Source organism: Lissotriton vulgaris, chromosome 6 (genome assembly GCF_964263255.1).
Source record: "Lissotriton vulgaris chromosome 6, aLisVul1.2, whole genome shotgun sequence".
NCBI classification, from domain to species: Eukaryota; Metazoa; Chordata; class Amphibia; order Caudata; family Salamandridae; genus Lissotriton; species Lissotriton vulgaris.
This window is the reverse complement of record NC_141694.1, coordinates 812,292,533-812,308,312: the sequence shown is the minus strand read 5'-3', so window position 1 is coordinate 812,308,312 and position 15,780 is coordinate 812,292,533. Positions and strand designations below refer to the sequence as shown.

The 15,780-nt window shown below is 45.1% G+C and overlaps 1 protein-coding gene across 1 annotated transcript in view; it reads left to right on the top strand.

Annotated features, from left to right (window-relative positions):
• The window catches only part of MTR (5-methyltetrahydrofolate-homocysteine methyltransferase), a 585,842-nt gene that overhangs the window by 332,152 nt on the left and 237,910 nt on the right, over positions 1–15,780 (top strand). The window lies entirely within an intron of this gene.

The window sequence follows — 15,780 nt, the reverse complement described above, 5'->3', positions numbered from 1 at the left end:
TGCTACCCACATAAATTACCCATCCCTGGACCTTAAAAACTTATTTCTCCCTCTACACAGTACCCATCCCTGATCCCTAAATGATCATTTTTATGTATTTACAGGGCCCACACTCCCCAAAAACCCTTAATACCCTTATGCACTACCCATCCCTGAATCAAAAAGCCCCTCGCTACCTCTAAACTCTACCAATCCCTGAACCCTAAAAAACTATTATTACTGCTATTCACCAATACCCTTCAATGTGCCATAATTTACCTCATTGTAACTTACCCCTTTGCAGTGGTAAAAGTGTTGTTGTAACTTCGAGGTAGTGGTCGCTAGTTGGCGTGGTGCATTGTAGTGGTATAATACCTAGATGAGTCTCTAAATCTGGTTTATGCACGAAAATATCATATCCAGTGTTATGGAAGAATTGACAGTGGAACTAAGAATCTTTAAGCAAATGTTTGATTGGAAAAAAAGGTTTCATAAAATGAGGAGCTGTAAACTGTAACAACACTGTTTGAATCAATCTAAAAATAAAGTAAAATATTAAAAAGGGAATGCTAATACTTGTACTAGGAAGAAGATCTCCAGTATAATCTGCATTTAGATAGTATTTATTTTTTGATTAGGATTCATGAATTACATATTGTCTATAAGAGAGACATATCTTTAATGTACTGATGAAGGTGGTGTTCTAATAATCTATTGCCACGAAAACCCGGCGACGCTTCTTTTGGTATTTGGTTGTATTCAAGGAACCTCCTCATGTCCAATAACAATACAATATAATGGACTGATGAAATTACCATTAACCCCTTTGCTGCGGGGGTAATTCCCCCGCTGTGCTGGGGGGGGTGGGGGCGGTCACAGCTCCCGCATGCTCATGACGAGCTGAGCTCGTCATGAGCTACAGTGCTCCTGTGCTCATGACGAGCTCAGCTCGTCACAGGTGCATTGGCTCCCGTGGAATGCTCAGCACAGCAGTGGAATTCTCCCCGCACCTGAGCGTTCCACGGCCCATAACGGGCTGAGCTCGTCATGAGCACCGTGCCTCATGACGAGCTCAGCTCGTCATGAGCATGCAAGGTGCTAAGTGGATTCTTTTTTTGGAGCAACCTTGTCTTGATGTTTGGATTGTTCCGCACTTCTTTTGTCTCTCAATGTTTCTTATGTGTTGATTTTTAGATTGATGTATTGTACAAAAGTTTTAATTATAGGAAAAAAAATCGTTTTTAAGTGCAACAAATATATACTAATAAATTAATGCTTTTTAATATGGATTTTTGAGTTCCCTGTCCTTATGTATATTATAGTTGTTTTTTGGGTTCATAGAGTAATGTATATGCAAATTTTGAGACTGTCTGAATGTTGACTTTGTGTGTTTGAATATTTTCAGTTAAACGCAGATTTGTATTCATCCCAAGAGAGTCTTCTCTTTCTTTTACCTGTGGTACCCGGTCTCTTGGCAAGTGGGGTCGCTCCCTTTTTTGTGTGTATAATTTGCATTTACGACATGTAGCGTTATATTGTTAAATGAAGGTTAAACCTGACATGGGAATGAGATGTTTGGCCACCCTACAAATTTACCAAATTGCCTCTGAATCCTGTTAACCACACAATGAAACATTAGTGGTGAAATGGAAAGAGTTCTGCGCTGACTTGTACCTTCACTCTCTGGTGGACACCAGGGAAATTCTCAGACGGATGTTGCAGAAAATTGGTCTCCATTCCTTACCAGACTAAGGGTCATCGCATCCCTTTCTGCAGTGAGGAAAAGCAACAACCTGTTGCTTTGTCGACCCTTAAAAGTTCCAGTTCCGCAAATCACCATTATAACAGATGCATCACTACAGGGTTGGGGGGCAATCCATTAATAAATAGGGATTTATAGAGTGTGACAGATCTACCGTGAGGGTCTCCAGGTGCTGAGGGGTGTTGTTTTTTACCGCTTTGGGTTATTTGTTGAAGAGCCATGTCTTTAGACTCCTTCTGAATTCTAGTAGGGGTGTCACCGATTGCAGGTGCAGGGTGAGGTGGTAGAAGAGTGGGCCCCACTTTTGCATCTATAGATACGGGGGGAGTGGGTGAGGAGGAGCGGAGTAATCCATGGGCTGGCGGAAATTTACTCTCTGGTTGAGGTAAGCCGGGCCCTTGTTGTGGAGGGCTTTGTAGTTGTGGGTTAGGAGTTTGATGTGGCAGTATTTTCTTTTTTTTTTAATTTTTGGAAGACCTTTATTTATAGAAAGTCGTACATACAGCCCAACGAAGAGCCCGGGGCTCACAAATGCAGTACATTTCAACGCGACAACGCGCGAAGGATCAATTACAGAGACATTGAGGTCTAATTTTCAAGGTTTTTTCTGAAGGATAGACAGAATCAGGATATCACAGAACAACAAGATTGTTCCAGCCTCGTAGGATCAGGATAGATAAATATACAATGCAACAAATCGCCAGAATCGCTGCTGTCCACAAATAAGAAAAACGTCTAAACCCAGAAAAGAAAGAAAAAGAAAAAGAAAAGAAGGCCCATAGAACCAAAAAGAAAGAAACAAACCCCCCCCCCCATCCACCCCCCACCCTGCACCCCTGCAGCTGGCTACGGCCTACCCCCCCTAGCAGTGTGCCTGTCGCCCCACAAAAGGAGTCCCGAAATATAGAGAGTAAGAAAAGAGTCCTAATCTATAACTCCCATTAAATAAAGAGAGGCGGGGAGGAGCCCACCACCCGTCCCCCGGCTTCACCCTCCCATAAGTCCAATAACAGGACATAATAGAAAGTCCGGTGACGTTGAGCATTACGAGCAAAACAGTTTAAAAGCACAAAGGTGGCACATAGCGCGATCAAGAGTAACAACACACCACCCACATGCCCGGGTCAGCAACGAAGAAACTGCCAAGCTATGAAAAGAAGCGTTCATCCCTGTCCGGTTTTCTCTAGTCCACCACTGCGAGCCTTGGCAACCCAGGGGAACATGAACGATAAGTCGAGAGAGCCAGTCCGATACAAGCACTTAATCGCACCAGGCACAAGCAAATCCAGTGATCCCAGGATGGGTACAAAGTACAGAGTTCCCGTGTTGTAAGGCGTAGCCGGGCCAGGGGAGAAAGTCTCAGCGTTCAGCCCTTTCTGGAGCGGACCCCGGGGAACGGGGGGCATGACATGAGGAGAGCACTCCCGTCGCGGTCGCAATTCCCTGATTGCACGCCGTCCCGGATAAACACCATCCACAGCGTAAGACATCTCAGGACTTGGGGTATCGGAACCATCTCCATCGCATGGGGCAGCCATCTTGTTGTTGGCGGACATGGAGGAAGGAGAGTCACTGTGAACCTGCGTGTCAGCCATTTTGAAGCGACTCAGTTCACACACTATGCCGTCCACCTTGCTGGCCAGAGCTCGAGCAGAATACACGATATCATGGCGAAGGGAAACAACAGCCGCCAATAAATCACCATAGCCCTGCACATCTCCATTTGCCCCTCCAAACATGGCCCGCTGCTCCACACGTCCACGACCACACTGTGTCATAGACATCTCAAGGCTGCAATCCAATACACCCTCCATAGTCTTCAGTAGAGACGCCACGAGTCGGGCTAGGCTACACACAAAGGGCCATCAGTTCACTGGGTGGCAAGGAGCAGCAGGCAGAACCGGGATATGGCCATAAACATCATCCCTTAGAGATTCCGCCCCATCCGATATCAAGAGAGCGGAAAAACCGGGAGCCGCCCGCCATTAGCGGGAAAGTGCACAAGCAGTCTCTGGGCAGTCAGTAATCCGGGCTCATGCGGACGGGTGATTTACACAATCGACAGGCACACGCATCTCTGTACCTACAGTCCAGTGGGGCGTACGGTGCAGGCTCATCCGTTGCGCGGTAAAGAGTTCCGACCGGGTCGTCCCAAACGCTGAAGCCCGATGTTGTTCGCCTGGTAGCCGGTCACAGCTTCCACTCGAGGTCCCGGCCTCGGAGCTGCTGCAGGCCGCAAACTGCAGTCGGACGGTTCGCCCACTTGTGATGTAGTGCGAGCTTCAGGATTTCGGCACAGGTCGTCGGAGCCCGTCTGCTTCCGCGGTGTGCCGTCTTGGTGCAGGATAGTTGAGAAGGAGGCGATGGTCCCCGGAGCCGAGGGACTACGCGTCCGACCTGGACGCCATCTTGGCTCCTCCGTGGCAGTATTTTCTTGATGTGGATCCAGTGTAGAGCTCTGAGGTGTGGGGACATGTGGGTTTGTCATCGGGAGGTCGAGGACGAGTTCTACTGCAGTATTCTGTATAGTTGGAGCCTGTTTCTGAGATAAGTGTTTTTCCCTCCATAAAGGGTGTTGCCGTAGTCCAGGCGCCTGGTGACGAGGCCCTGGGTGATGGTGTTCCTGGTGTCTGTGGGAAGCCACTCAAAGATTTTCTTCACCATGTGGATGATGTGGAAGGAAGGTGAGGTGTTCTCCTGTCTGTTCGTAGATAGGTTGCTGTTGAGAATGATGCTTAGGTTTTTTGCGTGCTCTGTGGGCTTTGAAGGAGGCCTAGTTCATTTGGCCCAGGTGTGATCTCAGGGGGAGTACTTCAGTTGTGACTCTGTTCAGTTTGAGGCATTTGTTCTGCATCCAGCTGGCTCCGTTGGTCATGCACATGTGGAAGCTGGCTTTTGTGTTGGTGGGGTCTGAGGAGTAAGGCAAGATAAATTGTGTATCGTCCGCGTAGGATATGATCATGTTGTGGGATTTGATCAGGGTGGCTGGGGTTCCATGTAGGCATTGAAGAGGGTGGGGCTCCACAGACAATGTTTTTCGGAGCTGAAGCGAAGGGTGGGAGGTGGATGCTTTAGGTTCTTGTGAGAAAGGAGGCCATCCATTTGAGGGCCTCCGTGGATGCCTATCTGGTGGAGGTCAAGGAGGAGGGTGTGGTGAGATATGGTGTCAAAGGCTGCAGAGAGGTTGTGAAGGATGAGGGCAGTGGTTTCGCCCTTGTCCATGAGTACTTTGATGTCATCTGTGCCTGCTATGAGGGTGGTCTCTGGGTTGTGAGCAGAAGTTAAAAAGCAAGGGGTCCAGGAGCCTGTGGGTCTTGTGATGGTTGGTCAGTTGCATGCTGATAGCTTTTTCTATAACTTTAGCTTGGAAAGTAAGAAGCAAGAGGGGGTGGGTATTTTTGAGGTCCGTTGGATCTGCAGGTGGCTTTTTAGAAGAGGTTTGACTTCTGCATGCTTCCAAGTGGTGGGGAAGCAGGCCTCTGAGATGGAGGTGTTAAAGATGAGGGTGAGTTCCCTGATGATGGCACCGGTTCCTTTGTTGAACATGTGGTGAGGTCAGAGGCCCCTAGGGGTTCCCAAGTGGATGGACACGTGAGGGTGGTGGTGGTCTACGTGGTGAGGGGTTCCCAGTAGAGATGGTGACTGAGATTTTGCTGTTGATGGTGCTTAGTGCGCTGAGTGTTTCAAGAGGAGGTTGTGGGTCAAAGTGTCTGTATACAGCTGCTATTTTGTTGTGGAAGAATTCTGGGAGGGCTTCGCGGAGGTCCTGGGAGGGAGTGACTGCCTTCTATATTGCTGCTGGGTTAGTAAACTCTTTGACGATGCTAAAGAGTTCTTTGATGAGATTAGGGTCCTGCATCGCTCGTGAGAGCTCGTTGTCACCAGAGCTGCCTGCCGCCCCTGGAGGGGTTCATAGCCTGTGGGAACTTGCTTGCTGGCTATTGCACGGGACTCCATTGTCCAGGAGTCCGTGCGTTGAAGACCGGAGAGGAGGTCCGCCCCCACACCCACGGCACTATTTAACGTCTCCCGTTTCCCGCATCGCGGGACCGCGAGCGGATCTGCGCCGGGCTAAGCCAGGGCAAAGGGCGGGCCCTCTGTGGCCCGAGGAGGCCCGAGGAGGACGGGACGGTCCACCCCCCTTGGCTTTTCCACAAGAGGAGGTAAAGAGACTTGGACTCCATACTTTGTGGTTTACCTAATATTTGATTGTATTAATGGACTTTAACTTTTGTACATTAAATTTCCTGACCTTGTCGCTGCTTGGTATTACCCATATAAATCTCACCCATAACCAAGCCACATTATGACTCGTAACAGGGTTAACAGAAAAGACATTCCTCAGAGGGGTTCGTGCCATGGGACACAAGTCCACCACCCAAACGGGATAATACTGCCCATTTCTAGTGAAACAGATGAAAATAATTCTCGCAAGTCCGTAGATAGCATATTAAGCCCAGATTCTCTTTCACGAACAGCCGGTATTGCGCAAAGCCTCTTACTGGAAGAGGAATTAAATATTCTGTGTAAAACTAGGTATGTTCCAGTGGAACCAAGATTTGAACAAAATAGTGCTCTACCCTGTCCTGCAAATAGTATCGTAACATTATCCCCTAACTACTGCCTGCTTGAACCCCCCTATTACCTCAAAAAGTTAACACCCAAGGCATAGCACTCCCCCAGGTCTCATCCGTTAAAAGGAAGCACGACGGGGATAAACACAATGGGAATCACCCAAAGCTACAAAGATTGTGTGTAAGCCCCTCATTGTCCACCACTAATTCCCCCTTAACCTCGGAGGCTGCAGAAGAATTAGATCACCTAGTACTTCCCTCCCAATTGGCTTTACTGTCCCAGATTGAACTACTGGTTAAATCTTTTACATCGCCGTTGGTGGAAAAATTAAACACTTTAGGGGACAGGCTGACGGGTCTAGAAGAAATGATTACGGCCAACTTGCCACTCACTAAAAACCTTGTAACACCTAACCGTTCCCAGCCCCCTGCTGCCTCCGAAGTCCCTATGCAAACTACACAAAGCATTAACGTTCAAACTCAGCCACTAGCCCCAAATGCTGCTAAGATCCCTTCTAAACCCTTATTAGCGCAGTATACTGCTCCTAGAGCAGAGCTTAACAAAGCACCTTATATTCACTTACCACCAGAGGCTGCCCCGTTTGTGTATGTCCTTTCGGGAGTACCAGCACTCACTTATGGAAAAGTCGAAAGACAAGGAGACCTACTAAACAAGGTTATGTATTGGTTAACAAAAAATAGACCCCCTGCCAACAGACCTTAATGGAAGAATAGTGAGTGTCAGAAGGGTGGGCTGGTTAGGTTCTCTCCCAAAAGACATTCCCGGTGATTTAGTGCTAGTCAAATTTAGGAACAGACATATTGTCCCGTACCTGCAAACCTGGCAGCCCCAAGAAGGAGATGGCCCTATATCCACCTGGGATCTACATGACTTTTACCCCAGCGTGTCATGCCCCCCTCTAACAAGACCAAAGACAGGGTATAATTATTCGATGGGTAGAAGCGTCTGTGTATTGAACGGTAGTAGCTTTTCTGCTTCTAATCGATTCGAATCAATGTACAATACCTATAAGCATGGAAAGTTCTATTAATTTGCTTTTAGTAAGTGATAATCTGATGTAATGGTAGAACTGTGAATGCTAATCCTGTGAAAAGCTCGTAAACAATAATGAAATTACTCCCACAGGCTGGGCATATGTTTTTTTTTAACTTGTACATAATTTGTGCTACTGCATGTTTTGTTTTATGATTGTCTTTAACTGTACGCTTTTATGATTTTAAACCAAAATCAAATAAAGCAAATTGAATTGAATTGATGAGATTGAAGCTTGCATTTAGGCGGTGTTGAGGACCTCTTTCTTGGCATTTTTTAGTTGGGAGTGGTATTTAAGTTTTTTTTTAGTGTTACCCTGTTGGCATGAGTCTTGTTGGTGCACAGGTCCCTTCTAATTTCTTGCAGTTGCGTTTGTATTGATGAGTCGTCAGTGAACCAAGTGGCCCTGTGGGTGGGTTTTGTGGGGTCGGGAGGGTTTGAGGGGGCTACTAATTCGGCGAATTGAGACATCCAGGTGTTGAAGTTTGCGATTGCTACCTTGGTGTTGTGGTGGGGGGAGGTAGTGTTGCGTTTAGGGTGTGTGACCAGAAATCCTCTTATATGTTGCTCTAGCTCCTGTGGGGGGTGCTAGGGAGATTGTTCCAGGGCTTAGTGGTGATGGTGATATGGAAGTGTACTATGGAGTGGTTGGACCAGGTTATTTTGCTGGCGTGGCTGTAGGAGATTTTGTAGTTGGCGTAGAAGATTGGGTCCAGTGTGTATCCTGCTGTGTGTATGGGCTTGGTTACTAGTTGGGAGAGTCTGAGATTCTTTAGGGTCTTGAGTAGGATGATAGTGTTGGGGTCGGAGGGTCCTCCAGATGAAAATTGAGGTCCTCTAGAAGAGGAAGACATCCTAGTGGATGACTAGCGGTGCAATGAAATCTGTGAAGTCTTTGCAAAAAGGATAACGGGCCTGGCGGTTGGTAGGCAAGGGTGCCTCTTAAAGTGGTTTTGCTGTTGGTGTTGATTTGAAAGTTCATGTGCTCCATGATCGGTGAGGGGGTGTCAGTGGTGGGGGAGCTGTTGATGTCCTTTTTGTGAATGATGGCTATTCAGCCAACGTTAATGTTGGTGCGGTTGTGCTGGATTAATTTGTATACGCTGGGTACTGCGGCGGCACTGACCTAGGCTGATGCCGAGTTGAGCCAGGTCTCGGTGAGAAAGACAAAGTCCGGAGTGAGTGAGTGAGTATGTTTATGGTATTCCAGACCTCGCTGGCGTGTTTGTGGAGAGCATGGGTGTTGATGAGCTGACAGTGGTCTGCTCCAAGTCGGAGGTGACTGGGGGGAATTTGGTGTGGTAGGGATGGTGATGCACAGTGGAGGGAAGTGCAGGGAGCTGAAAGGTCTGGCAGTGCAACGAGGGGGCAGTTAAAGTTGCGGGGGCCCGGAGGTGGGAGGGCAGGGGGCCAGGATTTTGGGCGCTGGGCATGGTCCAGGTGCGGACGAACGCAGGTGCTGTGCCTTCCATTAAGTAGGTTACCTTGGCAGGGTGTTGGGCATGGTGCAAAGGGAGGCAGAAGAGGGGAGAACAGCTGGGTGGGGGATGGGCTGCACTGAGGAGCATGTGTGAGTGTGAACCGGGAATCTGTGGACAAATAACACTGGAAAAATAGAGGAATCTGAAAAGTACGAGTGAGTTTGGCAAAGAGCGTGTTTAGTGAATCTGCCAAGAAAACACTAGTTAGAGAATCTGGAGGAGGAAGACAGTAGTTGCGGAATTTGCAAAGAAAGACAGTACTTAGGGAACCTGGAGGAGGAAAACAGTAGTTAGGGAATCTGCAAAGAAAAAACATAGTTTAGGGAATCTGGAGGAGCATAACAGAAGTTAGAGAATCTGCAAAGAAAAACAGTAGTTGGGGAATCTGGAGGAGAAAAACAGAAGTTAGACGTAGTTTAGGGAATCTGCAAAGAAAACAATGGTGTAGGCTACACCGTAGATTGGAAGACTGAACACATAAGACCAAAAGAAAGGGTTATGGGAGGAGACAGCAAGCGTTGGAGAGGAACAAAAAGCAGCACCAAGAGGGTGAGAGAGGAGCAAAGAAATGGTGCAGATAGTGGCAAAGCGAGGGAGAGAGGGGAACGAAGAGTCAGCCCAGAAAGACATCGGGCAGAGATGTGAGGCAGAAGGCAGGGGAAACAGCAATGGCCCAAAATAATGAGTGATCAAGAAGGGGGAGCTGGCCAGGGACCTACACATATGGAGGACCTCACAATATGTGATCTCTCGTCGCTAACTCGAAACCACTTTCGCATCAATCATCTAGAGCTTCTTGTGGTTCAATTAGCTCTGAAAGCTTTTCACCAACCTCTTCATCACAAAGTATTACGGATTCTTACTGACAACATGACCGTAATCTATTGTTTTAAAAAACAGGGGGGCACACACTCCATACAACTCTCATACTAGCAGAGCAGATACGGCACTGGGCCATATATCACAGAATCCACCTCCTAACAGAATACCTACCAGGGATGGAAAGCGACTTCGCAGATATGTTCAGAAGAATGCATCCCCAAGTACACAAGTGGGAGATCGACACAACACTCCTCCACTCATATGTCCAACAGGGGAAACACCGGAGACAGACACAACAGAACACAACAGAACATGAAATGCCAAAATTTTACTTTCATGTTTCCTCGCATACAATCTAAAGGCAGTGCCCTATGGATCAGTAGATCAGGGATATTTGCATGCACTTTTACCCCTCTCCCACTAATTCCTTACGTGGTTCAAAAGCTAACACAAGCATACCCCACACTAATTCTAAAAGCCCCAACATGTGCGCGACATAAATGATTCACAACACTGCTACAACTGTTGATGGCGCCACACGAGAAACTGGCTCTCTAGCCATTTTAACTCAAGAAAAGGTCGTACATCCAATTCCAAAACAGCTCAATCTGATGATTTGGCTCCTGAAGTCTTAGAATTTGGACACCTCAATCTACCTCAAGAATACATGAACATTCTAAAACAAGATTGCCTGCCAACCACGCGAGCCTGTTATGCAGCCAAATGGAAGAGATTTGTCCATTACTGCTTAGCCAAACAAATCCAACCACTCTGACCAACATTGTTATCTATTTCATTTACAACAAGCAGGCCTTGCATATACCTCTATCAGACTACACTTAGCAGCTCTTGCCACTTGTATGCAAAATAGAAAACATGTCACTCTTTAAAATTCCAGTAATCAAAGTTTTTTTGGAAGAACTAAAAAGAGTCATTCCACCTTCTATCCCACCAGCACCGTTATGGAACCTAAATATTGTTCTCACTAGGCTCATGGGACCACCCTTTGAACAGCTGCTTTCATGTGATTTACAGTTCCTCACATGGAAAGTAGCAATTTTAGTAGCTATCACATCTCTCAGGCGAATAAGTGAACTTCAAGCGTTCACTTTAGAAGAAACTTTCTTCCAAATTTAGCCATATAAATTAGTATTTTAGACTAACTTAGTTACTCACTAAAGTAATTTCCATGCGAACCAAACATTTGAACTACCAGTATTCTTTCCTAAGCCAGATTCAGTAGCAAGAGCTCTTCACACCCGCTATGTTAAAAGAGCATTAATGTATTACTTCGAGAGGACTAAAACTTTTCGCACAACACAACAACTTTTTGTTGCGTTTTCAAACCCCCAAAAATGTTCCCCTATCAGCTGGAATCGCAAGATGGATAGTAGGATGTATTCAAATTTGCTACCACAAAGCAAAGCTATCACTACCTGTAACTCCACGAGCTCTCTCCACATGCCAAAAAAACCGAGTCTCAATGGCTTTTCCAGAAAGCATCCCCTTAGCGGCCATCTGTAAAACACCTACATGGAATACCACACATACATTCAGAAAACACTATTGTGTTGATGTCTTAGCTAATCAACAAGCTAGAGTGGGTCAAACTTTATTACAAATACTTTTTCAAACACCTATGTCAACACCTAGCTATCCACCGCTTTCGTAAGAACTACTTTACATCCTATGCTAAGCATATGTATCTACGGCCAACGCATGCTACGAATGGAATATGTTACTTACCCAGTAAGCATCTATTCATAGCGTGTAGTTCTGTAGATTCATATGCACCCACTCTCCTTCCAGGAAGCTACTGGCTGACGTATTCCCTTCTCTACTAAAACACTCAACCTTATCTTAACTTTACTCAAATGCTCATCTTTTCTGTCACTACACTGTTCCTGTCCTAAGCTCACCTGATGAGCTGAAAAACAATCTAACAAAGGAGCAGATGAGCATCTGCAATACACACTATCGGAAGAGTCACATTACCTTATGACTCAAAAGACTTCTTCGAAGAAAAGCAACTTACTAACCCTCAAGCCCAACACTAGATGGTAGGAGTATGCTAAGCATATGAATCTATGACACTACACGATGCGAATACATGCTTACAGAGTAAGTAATATTTTCCTTTCTTTGAGTCATCAAGCGTAGGTATGTCCAAGTCTAATATATAAGTATAATGACAATAGATCGCTTCAGAAAAGGAGCTGGGTCATTAGGATTCTGCAAAAAGGCAAAGAATCTGAAACAGTATTATCCTCATTTGGAATATCAGCTACTCTTAAAATGGTGTCTCGTAGGAAACCTCTTGAAGTTGGCTCCGCTTAACTAAGTGTTCCGCTGATAAGACATGATTTGAATCTGTGGTTTGTGAGGGATTCTTAAGTGAATCTGTACGTGACTTAAAACAACAGGGAACACCATCTACTTTTTTCCAAAACAAAAAGATATTTGGTAAGGTCTCTCCAATATGACTCTTATTTCCTTAACTAACAATGGGTACATGTTCATAGTACATGCTGTATAGATGCTCGTACATGGGATACGAATGTCTAAAAATGAAAGCAGCTTTCCTTATGTAGTGGTATAGAACACAGACTAACCATTATGACCAAAGGACGAAAGAAGGGTACATTCCAAGAACCTAACAACAGTTCTGTGGGATTGTTTTACATAGGTACAGTATACATACTTACCCTGCATTGAACTAATCAGCCAGTTTGCAGACCTTCAAATAAATGTATATATTAAGAGCCTCTCAAAATTAAGCAAAATAGCTCTATATTCATGTCACCGAGTAAAATACCACAATATCGACAATAGTCCAGAAAGTGCAGTGCTCAAAATGATGAGTAGCTGAATCTTGTTGAAATTGCACATGTAATGTAATGTAATGCAATGTGGTCTTGTAAAGCGCACTGCTGCCCTGAGGCGTTGTGGCGCTGTAGACCGCTGGGGAACCCGTCCCGGCTATCCCTGTGAGATGGTTCCTACTGGGTATCTCCAAGGTGAAACCAGGCATCCCCGGCGAATGTGGGGGACCGTTGTAGAGATGAGGCAAGCTAATGCCCAGAGTTGCCGAGTGTGATCCCTGGTTAGAGTAGGCACCAAGGCGAGAATTATCGAGTCCGCTGACCCTGGTCCATGACCCTGCCGCGTCGGGAATTGAACCCTGGTCCCGGGCCGTTCTCTGCTTTCGGGTCTGCCGCCTCTAACCAGTGAGCCACTCCACTCCACCCTGTAAATCCTAAATGGTCAAACAGTAGTTAGCTGAGAATGTCTATCTTGGATTTTTGCCTCCATTTTATGTGCGGTCACTAAAACAACACCATGAGTATCATTGATGCTTTGACGTGGAAGTATTAGTTTGCGTGTTTCGTCAGGACACATGCTATCTGTCTATGAGTCTGTGAATTAAACAAAAGAGGGCCTTTAGAGTGTGTGACTGGGATTACAGTCGCTATAGTGTTCATGTCGCAAGGTTCACATACTTCGTTCTTTAGTTTAATAAACCAGGTTATGAACTTATATTCACCAGTGGAGGGTAAGTGTCTATATTCAGATCCAATTTTCATCATCAACAGTGTTTCACTGAAAATTAATTGGGCATAGTTTGGTAATGATGTTGTGGGCATATAACCCACATTGTTCTGTCTTACCACTAATCTTGCTAAAAGGTTCACACTTGAGATACTATGGTGTATGAAAGTCATGATTTAGTAACCTAACAGTTTTCATGCATCTTTCTACGACAGAACATAAAAATGTCTCAGTTCACCTGTGTATCAAGATTGCCGATAATTGCGACACAATGAATGAGTCAATAACAATATGTGCTTTTAATAATTAATAAATAACATAAATAATCGCTCATTACTATGATCATACGTTATTATCTGCATGCTTTTTAGATTGTGGGCCAACAGAGCTCATTTACGTTACGCGTAACTGTCGCATAAATGAGGGAAGCGGTCTTTATTCACAACAGAGCATGATAGATTACAAGGAGCTTAACTCTATCGCTAGTGCTCTCACCAGGTTGTGAACCCAGGAAAACGCTTATATTAGAGGACATGTCTAAGGGGCATAAGTTGTTTATTCTGAACTGTCTAACCGGGTATGTTTCCTAACCACCTCATTAGCAGTTGAGGATTTGGTGTGCCTCTGAAAACAGAATCACGACATCTAGACAAGCATCTACACCATACAAAGAATACACCATACGTGCAGCATGGGCTGTACACATAACAATGGTGTCGTCATGCCTGCGCCGTTCCGAAAGGCATGCCTCCTATACCATGTATATTGCTATAGATGTTGCTTTTGTCCTTCCTCCCTTCATATTGTACAGCGCTCTGTTATCCCTCGGGATCATCTTCGCGGTATATAAAACTTTATAAATGAAATAAAATAAATATGTAAATAGTGCAGAATAGCAGTGCAATTCGAAGAAGTTTGATCACCGTAGATTACTGTGTATCTGCTGCCGGTTTCAGAGACAGTGGGAAAAGAGCAGGAAAACGACCCTGTGCGGTACATCCTTATCCAAACGACTCCTTATCTTTGTAAACTAGAAAGACAACCACGTGGTCTGCTCCTTAAATTGTGTGTGGTATGTGTCAGTACAAGCATCAAAAGTAAAACTGACCGATACATTCCGTATAATTATTTACTCTCTCATATATGTGCTATGGAAATTACCTTATTACAATTCAATACATATGTCCATACTTCAGAAACCTTCTGATCAAGAGCTGTAAACAGAAATATTAAGCTTATAGAATCAAAAGATAGACGCCCTCCAGGCTTGTAACACCTGGTGGAAATATTCCACCTACTTGTTTTCACTGGGCTTTATTGTGGTGCCATGAGTATCAGTTGAATAATTCTGCACACTTTGTATTTGCTATTTTTTAAGCACCAGCTATCACACAAAGGTATCACGGCACTAAATATATCAATATCAGTTGTCAACGGAAATAAAATGGTGTACAGTAATGGCCTGGACCTTTCGGCGCAGGATTAAAGTCTTGTCTTAAGTTGTTTACGGAACCTTAGGAGGGTTGTGTCTCCTTTCATATTTTAGGAGGCATAAACTGTTCCACAGTCTGTCCTGTGCAACAGAGAAACCTCTGACTACTTGAGTGATACTTAAGAATTTTGACTTTTTGAAGACAGAACCCCATTGGATCTCAGACTGCAGTTAAGTATTTTAAGAGACAACGTTTTCTGCAAGTGGATTTCTGCCATGATGATAAAGTGATTTATGGACCAGAAAAAGTGATTTAAATCTTATTCTTTGAGCAACTGGAGGCCAGTGCAATTTCCCCACTTCTAGTGATGTGGACTCAAATTTCTGAATGTGAAAGTTAAGTCTAGCTTCTGCGTTCTGAATCAGATGGAATCTACATATCAACTTAGCTGGAACATTCAGATACAAAGCTTTGCAATAATGAAGCGTTGCCAAAATAAACATGTTTATATTCACAATTATTTGTTGAGTCGTAAACAGATTCTTTATACACCTCAGAACCCAAGACAGTTCTTAGTCACATACTTTATTTGGTGTTCCATAGTAAGTGTTATGTCAAATTTCACACCAAAATTCTTCACAAGTTGGAATGAACTAGGTTTTTGGCCAAAACCTTTGGTTCCAGACTAATGTAGGCTTGAAGCAGACCAGAATCTGTCTTTCCACCATTCTATTTCAGATGTTTGCTGTTCATCCAGGGCCGGTTTTAGGGCAGTGCGACTGGTGCAGCCGCACTGGGCGCTGACCTGTGGAGGGCGCGCTGACCTCGGGGGGGTGCACTGTGTTTAGCAAATAAGTTATGAATGGAGAGATGTGGCACACTTTTGCCTGGTGGTAGGGAGAGAATCTGAGGAGGCGGTCATGGGGGCACCAAAAATGATTGTCGCACCAGGCGCCCCAGCTCTAAAGCCGGCCCTCTGTTTATCCACTGTTGGAAGTTGGTCATACAGTTGCCCTGATTTCCACCCTTAAACTGGGTTCCTCGTCAAACACAAAAAGAATCGGGATATCATCCGCATACATAGGGTAGTCAGCCCATATGATTGTATCTATCTTTCATTGGAACT